Source organism: Bufo gargarizans, chromosome 5 (assembly GCF_014858855.1).
Source record: "Bufo gargarizans isolate SCDJY-AF-19 chromosome 5, ASM1485885v1, whole genome shotgun sequence".
Taxonomy (NCBI): domain Eukaryota; kingdom Metazoa; phylum Chordata; class Amphibia; order Anura; family Bufonidae; genus Bufo; species Bufo gargarizans.
In genome coordinates, this window is record NC_058084.1 from 213,967,051 (window position 1) to 213,975,975 (window position 8,925).

An 8,925-nucleotide genomic window follows, 5' to 3' on the forward strand; every position below is an offset into this window, starting at 1 on the left:
TCCTGGACTGACTGCCCTGCGTTTACCCTCCTCTTTACAATAAACAAAAGTTGCTCCACAGACCATAAGTAGGTGTGGTCATGTGTCCCTGGTGAAAAAATTCTTACAGGGCCACTGGGATGGATAGGACCAATAAAGACCAATACAGTAAAGGTGAATTAGATCAATATCACCTATACCCTATAGAGCCGAGCCCGGGTGCAACAGTCAATGCATTCCCAGGTTGGTTCTAAATGAAGCCCCAACGCGTTTCCCCTATCACTAGGTTCATCAGGGGGCATATGTGGTCAGAGATACAACCATCACAGAAAGGAATATATGGTCAAAGATACAACCATCACACAAGATAGGTTAGAGATACTTAAGATAAGGTGAGGCAACAGGACCAGAGACGCAGATGATGTTTAGGCATAGGACCAAGGGACCCATTTGATATGTCCCACCTGTAAGAAATAAAAATGCTCTCAGTTCATGTGCTAGACACAGTACAATACATTTGTGTCCCCTATATCTCCTTCAAATCAGCACTTACTCAATGTCCCGTGCAGTCAGGAGGAAAGAGAGCCCACATGATACGGGCCAATACGTCACTTAGGGATCTGTGAGCAAAAAGTCAAGCATGGTGTGAAACACACTACATGCTACAGTGATGTAAATTTTCAATAGATGGTCCAGACTTACATTTGAGCTGCGTCCTGGTGTCGTCCTGTTCCTCCTCTCATTCACACACACTCCCGTTCCCCTAAGTAGCCACCCACCAGCTGTGTCTGATTCATGCTGATTAGTATGTGTTACTTCCGGCCTGAGAATCGTGTATGCAGATCACGAATCGTCCCTCATGTAGTTAGGGGTACATACCGGCCGGCCGGATCACGTGGAACGCACTCGGAACTAACATCCGGTTGCGTGGAACGCATAGTTGCGTCACTTCCGGTCCGTACGGCGCCTCATCCAGGTGGAACGCATGGGGCAGTCACATCCTGTTCTATGGAACGCAGACTCACTCCCCATCCGTTCCATCAGGCGAATCGCTTATACTCAGCGCAGATATCGTCATATAAGAGGCAAGGCAGCACGATGCTCACTACATTAAACCAGTCAGTTACATATAGCATAGTGCTTATTATTCTGGCGTTCTATTAGGGAAAGGGGGCGGGGTCTGGGAGCTATTGATGATGCAGTATTGTACTTTTCACTAAAGGTGTATTACTATCATAAATAAAACACCTAAGGCACATTGGATAAGCAATGTGCAACCTGGATACTTTTAAGTAGTATCCTACTTCTTTTATCATGGCTATTGGTAAAATTACCGAAGTGACGCTACTTTATGACAGAGGGATAGAGGAAAACGTACGGCCCCATGAATAAACGTCCCCGGGGGGAAGTAGATCATAGGAAACAGGAGAACGTGAGTCTCTCATTGATCCCTAATGGTGCCTGGGATCTAAAGCGGTGAATCCACATGCATTCTTTTTGGAGGATTTTACGATCCCAGTCGCCACCCCTTGGAGATAAAGGGATGGTTTCCAGGACCGAAAATCGCAAGCACTTAGGGTCGCCACCGTGCACATCAATTACATGTGACGTGACGGGTGTGATCTTTTTCTTCACCACGTCGTTCACGTATTCACAGATTCGACGCCTGACCTCACGGATAGTTTTGCCTATGTACTCCATGGGGCAAGGGCATTGGCATAGATAGACCGCACCCTTGCTTCTGCAGTTGTAGAAATCTCTGATTTCATAGGCTTGACCAGTTACTGAGCAGATGTTAGATTTAGAGGTGGATATGAACGCACAGGCTTTGCAGGAGCCACATTTATACATCCCGCAAGGTTTCCGGTCCAGCCAAGTGCCGGCTCCAGTCGGTGCAATGTAATGGCTATGAACCAAGCGGTCTCTTATGCTCCTCCCCCGCCTATAGGTAACGCTCGGTTGCTTAGTCAGTACATCCTTCAGGTCAGGGTCCATGTGGAGAATTGGCCAGTACCTTTTCAGGACTGACATTACTTCCACATTTGCACAGTCGAATACAGATATTAGGCGTATAGGTTGTTGTACACTCTGTACCTTAGGTTTTGGGGCAAGTAATTCGGTACGCTCCCTGCTTGCGGCGTTCCGGAACGCCCCTCCGAGGACTGTTTGAGGATATCCCCTCTCTCTGAATCTCGTCTGTAATTTCCTGGCCTCAGTGTGAAACGCCTTACCCTCGGAGCAGTTTCTCCGGGTCCTCAAATACTGACCCTTTGGTATGCCGCGTTTAAGCGGTAGAGGGTGATGGCTCTCCCAATGCAACAACGAGTTGGTCGCGGTGTCCTTTCTGAATAAATTGGCAGTGAGTTTTTCTCCCTCCCTGGTTATCCGTACATCAAGGAAGGGGATAGAGTGATGGTCAAACTCAAAAGTAAATCGCAGACCAACGTCGTTGTTGTTGAGGGACCCCACAAACTCCTGGAGTTCCTCTGACCCACCCTTCCAAATCACGAAAATGTCGTCTATATATCTTGTCCAGAAGGTGATCTTCTCGGACCACCAAGTCTCCCTATCTGGAAACACGACAGTGTCCTCCCACCAGCCCAGGAAGAGGTTGGCATAAGTGGGGGCACAGGGGCTCCCCATTGCCGTCCCCCTGAGCTGGTGGTAGAACCGCGAATTGAAAAGAAAAAAATTTAAAAAATAAAAATAAAAAATTGTGGGTCAGAGTGAACTCCAGGAGCTTGAGCACAAAGGTGTTATGCGCCCTGCAGTGGATGTCCCTAGTCTTCAGGTAGTATTCAGTAGCAGAGATCCCCTTCGTATGTGGGATAGAGCTATAAAGGGACTCGACATCTATACTTGCCAGTATGCAGTCCTTGTCCATATTGATCGCGTCGATCTTGCTGAGGAAGTCCATCGTGTCCCTCGTATATGAGGGTAAAGACACGACGAACTCCCTCAGCACGCGATCGACGTAGATCCCACAATTCTGGGTCAGGGAGTTAACCCCAGATACAATGGGGCGCCCCTTGAGGGGTATAACCCCCTTATGGATTTTAGGTAATCCGTAGAAGGTAGCAATGGTGGAGTGAGCGGGAAGGAGAAAGTTGTACTCAGCCGCCGAAATCAATCTGTCTACTAGAGCGTCAGTCAAGATGATCTTCAAGTCCTCGTAGAAGGGGGTCAGGGGGTTCGTATCCAACACCCTATAACCTTCCCTATCTTTCAGAAGATTCAAACACATAGTCTGATACGTTACATGGTCAAGAATGACCAAATTGCCACCCTTATCAGAGGGTTTGATGATTATAGATTTATCTTTCTCAAGGGCAGTCAGGGCTGACATCTCCATTCGAGACAGATTGAAGTGGCGGGGAGACATTCCCTCAAATCTCTCCAGCTCACTCGTCACCATTTGCATGAATATGTCCACACACTCATATTTTATGGGTGGGGGCATCTTTGTACTTGTTGGTTTAAGATTGGTATATGGTCCCTGACCTGGGCACCGGCTACCTTCCTCTCCCAGTTCACAGAGAGTCTGCAAAGAGGCGAGATCACATTCACTCAGGCCGAGTCTGGCACATGTTTGTCTATCATTATCCCTAAAGAATTTGTGCCACTTAAGGCGTCTAGCAAATAGGCTCAGGTCCTTAATCCACGTGAATAGACAGAAATTAGTGGTTGGAACAAAAGACAGACCCTTGCTCAATACCCCTAGTTCAAGTGCACTTAGGGACCGTGATGATAGATTCACAACTTGGAGCCCATCCTTCAGGTTCTGTCGGCTTTGTTCCCCCCCCCGAAGATTGTAAGGGATCTGACTTTTCTCTAAAAAAGACGCCGAGGCGCATGCAGGGGAATGTGACGACGGAAAGTTGTTGGAGGCAGCACCAGCTGTTTGAGATGATGAGCCAGAGGGATAGGATGCTGGCCCGGTGGAGTAATTTACCCCCCCCCGGACGACCCCTCCCGCTTGTTCCTTCCTTCTGCCATCGTCGTCTACCTCTTCTCCCAGTCTGTGTCGTGCCTCTACCCCTATAGTTCCCACCCGATAATTCGGTGTCGGAGGAGTCCACCTCAGATGTGGACACCTCAGACACCAAAGGTGCGGAGCCAGTGGGTTGTTGTTGGTAGGCCCTATTCTCTCTAAATTCCGAGAGGTCGCGGAGGAACTGTCTATGCTTTCTCTCTTTTATGACAGTTTGAAACCTTTCAACCGACACTTGGAGAGAAGCTTCCCGTCTAGGGAAATCTGGGTCGTCTTTATAGGTGAGGGCAATATCAATTTGTTCCTGAAGGCTAGCAGATGTTTTTTCAAACATCAATTTCTCCTCATCAAGGAGGATTTGCATAAGGTTCAGTGAGCTAAGTGTCAGTTGTTCCTCCCACCTGGTTATGAGGGATGGTGATGCGATACGTTCTGCCGGTTTAACCTGGAGACGAAGTCCTTTCGGGACTATCTTGTGTTCCAAGTAACTCTCGAAACAACGTATCTCCCACCAAGATTTAATGTTGTCTTTGTATTTGTTATAAAGGTCCCAAAAGACCTGTTTACACGAGGCTGATGTACTGAGTCCCGGAATCTCTCTGTCAGAGAAGATATCCTGCGCTTCTTTCAATAAGGCATCGGTAAATAAAGTGCCAGATAAAAAATTTGCCATAATGTATCTAAGTATAAATGTCCAGCTTATTCAATATAGATCAATGAAAAAGGATCTGAAATTCACAGTGTAGTGTCCAGCAGTATTGATCCCCTTAAAACATAACTTTTACTAGTCAGATTATAAAAAAGGTACCACAGTGGTGGTTCACCAGTGCATAAGTGAAAAAGACCTCTCGGAATTTAGAGAGAATAGGGCCTACCAACAACAACCCACTGGCTCCGCACCTTTGGTGTCTGAGGTGTCCACATCTGAGGTGGACTCCTCCGACACCGAATTATCGGGTGGGAACTATAGGGGTAGAGGCACGACACAGACTGGGAGAAGAGGTAGACGACGATGGCAGAAGGGAGGAACAAGCGGGAGGGGTCGTCCGGGGGGGGTAAATTACTCCACCGGGCCAGCATCCTATCCCTCTGGCTCATCATCTCAAACAGCTGGTGCTGCCTCCAACAACTTTCCGTCGTCACATTCCCCTGCATGCGCCTCGGCGTCTTTTTTAGAGAAAAGTCAGATCCCTTACAATCTTCGGGGGGGGAACAAAGCCGACAGAACCTGAAGGATGGGCTCCAAGTTGTGAATCTATCATCACGGTCCCTAAGTGCACTTGAACTAGGGGTATTGAGCAAGGGTCTGTCTTTTGTTCCAACCACTAATTTCTGTCTATTCACGTGGATTAAGGACCTGAGCCTATTTGCTAGACGCCTTAAGTGGCACAAATTCTTTAGGGATAATGATAGACAAACATGTGCCAGACTCGGCCTGAGTGAATGTGATCTCGCCTCTTTGCAGACTCTCTGTGAACTGGGAGAGGAAGGTAGCCGGTGCCCAGGTCAGGGACCATATACCAATCTTAAACCAACAAGTACAAAGATGCCCCCACCCATAAAATATGAGTGTGTGGACATATTCATGCAAATGGTGACGAGTGAGCTGGAGAGATTTGAGGGAATGTCTCCCCGCCACTTCAATCTGTCTCGAATGGAGATGTCAGCCCTGACTGCCCTTGAGAAAGATAAATCTATAATCATCAAACCCTCTGATAAGGGTGGCAATTTGGTCATTCTTGACCATGTAACGTATCAGACTATGTGTTTGAATCTTCTGAAAGATAGGGAAGGTTATAGGGTGTTGGATACGAACCCCCTGACCCCCTTCTATGAGGACTTGAAGATCATCTTGACTGACGCTCTAGTAGACAGATTGATTTCGGCGGCTGAGTACAACTTTCTCCTTCCCGCTCACTCCACCATTGCTACCTTCTACGGATTACCTAAAATCCATAAGGGGGTTATACCCCTCAAGGGGCGCCCCATTGTATCTGGGGTTAACTCCCTGACCCAGAATTGTGGGATCTACGTCGATCGCGTGCTGAGGGAGTTCGTCGTGTCTTTACCCTCATATACGAGGGACACGATGGACTTCCTCAGCAAGATCGACGCGATCAATATGGACAAGGACTGCATACTGGCAAGTATAGATGTCGAGTCCCTTTATAGCTCTATCCCACATACGAAGGGGATCTCTGCTACTGAATACTACCTGAAGACTAGGGACATCCACTGCAGGGCGCATAACACCTTTGTGCTCAAGCTCCTGGAGTTCACTCTGACCCACAATTTTTTTCTTTTCAATTCGCGGTTCTACCACCAGCTCAGGGGGACGGCAATTGGGAGCCCCTGTGCCCCCACTTATGCCAACCTCTTCCTGGGCTGGTGGGAGGACACTGTCGTGTTTCCAGATAGGGAGACTTGGTGGTCCGAGAAGATCACCTTCTGGACAAGATATATAGACGACATTTTCGTGATTTGGAAGGGTGGGTCAGAGGAACTCCAGGAGTTTGTGGGGTCCCTCAACAACAACGACGTTGGTCTGCGATTTACTTTTGAGTTTGACCATCACTCTATCCCCTTCCTTGATGTACGGATAACCAGGGAGGGAGAAAAACTCACTGCCAATTTATTCAGAAAGGACACCGCGACCAACTCGTTGTTGCATTGGGAGAGCCATCACCCTCTACCGCTTAAACGCGGCATACCAAAGGGTCAGTATTTGAGGACCCGGAGAAACTGCTCCGAGGGTAAGGCGTTTCACACTGAGGCCAGGAAATTACAGACGAGATTCAGAGAGAGGGGATATCCTCAAACAGTCCTCGGAGGGGCGTTCCGGAACGCCGCAAGCAGGGAGCGTACCGAATTACTTGCCCCAAAACCTAAGGTACAGAGTGTACAACAACCTATACGCCTAATATCTGTATTCGACTGTGCAAATGTGGAAGTAATGTCAGTCCTGAAAAGGTACTGGCCAATTCTCCACATGGACCCTGACCTGAAGGATGTACTGACTAAGCAACCGAGCGTTACCTATAGGCGGGGGAGGAGCATAAGAGACCGCTTGGTTCATAGCCATTACATTGCACCGACTGGAGCCGGCACTTGGCTGGACCGGAAACCTTGCGGGATGTATAAATGTGGCTCCTGCAAAGCCTGTGCGTTCATATCCACCTCTAAATCTAACATCTGCTCAGTAACTGGTCAAGCCTATGAAATCAGAGATTTCTACAACTGCAGAAGCAAGGGTGCGGTCTATCTATGCCAATGCCCTTGCCCCATGGACTACATAGGCAAAACTATCCGTGAGGTCAGGCGTCGAATCTGTGAACACGTGAACGACGTGGTGAAGAAAAAGATCACACCCGTCGCGTCACATGTAATTGATGTGCACGGTGGCGACCCTAAGTGCTTGCGATTTTCGGTCCTGGAAACCATCCCTTTATCTCCAAGGGGTGGCGACTGGGATCGTAAAATCCTCCAAAAAGAATGCATGTGGATTCACCGCTTTAGATCCCAGGCACCATTAGGGATCAATGAGAGACTCACGTTCTCCTGTTTCCTATGATCTACTTCCCCCTGGGGACGTTTATTCATGGGGCCGTACGTTTTCCTCTATCCCTCTGTCATAAAGTAGCGTCACTTCGGTAATTTTACCAATAGCCATGATAAAAGAAGTAGGATACTACTTAAAAGTATCCAGGTTGCACATTGCTTATCCAATGTGCCTTAGGTGTTTTATTTATGATAGTAATACACCTTTAGTGAAAAGTACAATACTGCATCATCAATAGCTCCCAGACCCCGCCCCCTTTCCCTAATAGAACGCCAGAATAATAAGCACTATGCTATATGTAACTGACTGGTTTAATGTAGTGAGCATCGTGCTGCCTTGCCTCTTATATGACGATATCTGCGCTGAGTATAAGCGATTCGCCTGATGGAACGGATGGGGAGTGAGTCTGCGTTCCATAGAACAGGATGTGACTGCCCCATGCGTTCCACCTGGATGAGGCGCCGTACGGACCGGAAGTGACGCAACTATGCGTTCCACGCAACCGGATGTTAGTTCCGAGTGCGTTCCACGTGATCCGGCCGGCCGGTATGTACCCCTAACTACATGAGGGACGATTCGTGATCTGCATACACGATTCTCAGGCCGGAAGTAACACATACTAATCAGCATGAATCAGACACAGCTGGTGGGTGGCTACTTAGGGGAACGGGAGTGTGTGTGAATGAGAGGAGGAACAGGACGACACCAGGACGCAGCTCAAATGTAAGTCTGGACCATCTATTGAAAATTTACATCACTGTAGCATGTAGTGTGTTTCACACCATGCTTGACTTTTTGCTCACAGATCCCTAAGTGACGTATTGGCCCGTATCATGTGGGCTCTCTTTCCTCCTGACTGCACGGGACATTGAGTAAGTGCTGATTTGAAGGAGATATAGGGGACACAAATGTATTGTACTGTGTCTAGCACATGAACTGAGAGCATTTTTATTTCTTACAGGTGGGACATATCAAATGGGTCCCTTGGTCCTATGCCTAAACATCATCTGCGTCTCTGGTCCTGTTGCCTCACCTTATCTTAAGTATCTCTAACCTATCTTGTGTGATGGTTGTATCTTTGACCATATATTCCTTTCTGTGATGGTTGTATCTCTGACCACATATGCCCCCTGAAGAACCTAGTGATAGGGGAAACGCGTTGGGGCTTCATTTAGAACCAACCTGGGAATGCATTGACTGTTGCACCCGGGCTCGGCTCTATAGGGTATAGGTGATATTGATCTAATTCACCTTTACTGTATTGGTCTTTATTGGTCCTATCCATCCCAATGGCCCTGTAAGAATTTTTTCACCAGGGACACATGACCACACCTACTTATGGTCTGTGGAGCAACTTTTGTTTATTGTAAAGAGGAGGGTAAACGCAGGGCAGTCA

The 8,925-nt window shown here is 47.9% G+C and overlaps 2 long non-coding RNA genes across 2 annotated transcripts; one reads left to right on the forward strand and one right to left on the reverse strand.

The window, feature by feature from the left end:
- Window positions 1-385: 385 nt before the first annotated feature.
- LOC122939060 lies at window positions 386-726 on the reverse strand. Its single transcript, XR_006390083.1, has 3 exons — window positions 682-726; window positions 533-599; window positions 386-443 (listed from the first exon to the last, which is right to left on the reverse strand). It is a non-coding gene; the product is annotated as an uncharacterized LOC122939060 (long non-coding RNA).
- A 7,481-nt stretch (window positions 727-8,207) lies between these two features.
- Window positions 8,208-8,548, forward strand: LOC122939051. Its single transcript, XR_006390082.1, has 3 exons — window positions 8,208-8,252; window positions 8,335-8,401; window positions 8,491-8,548. It is a non-coding gene; the product is annotated as an uncharacterized LOC122939051 (long non-coding RNA).
- Window positions 8,549-8,925: the final 377 nt, after the last annotated feature.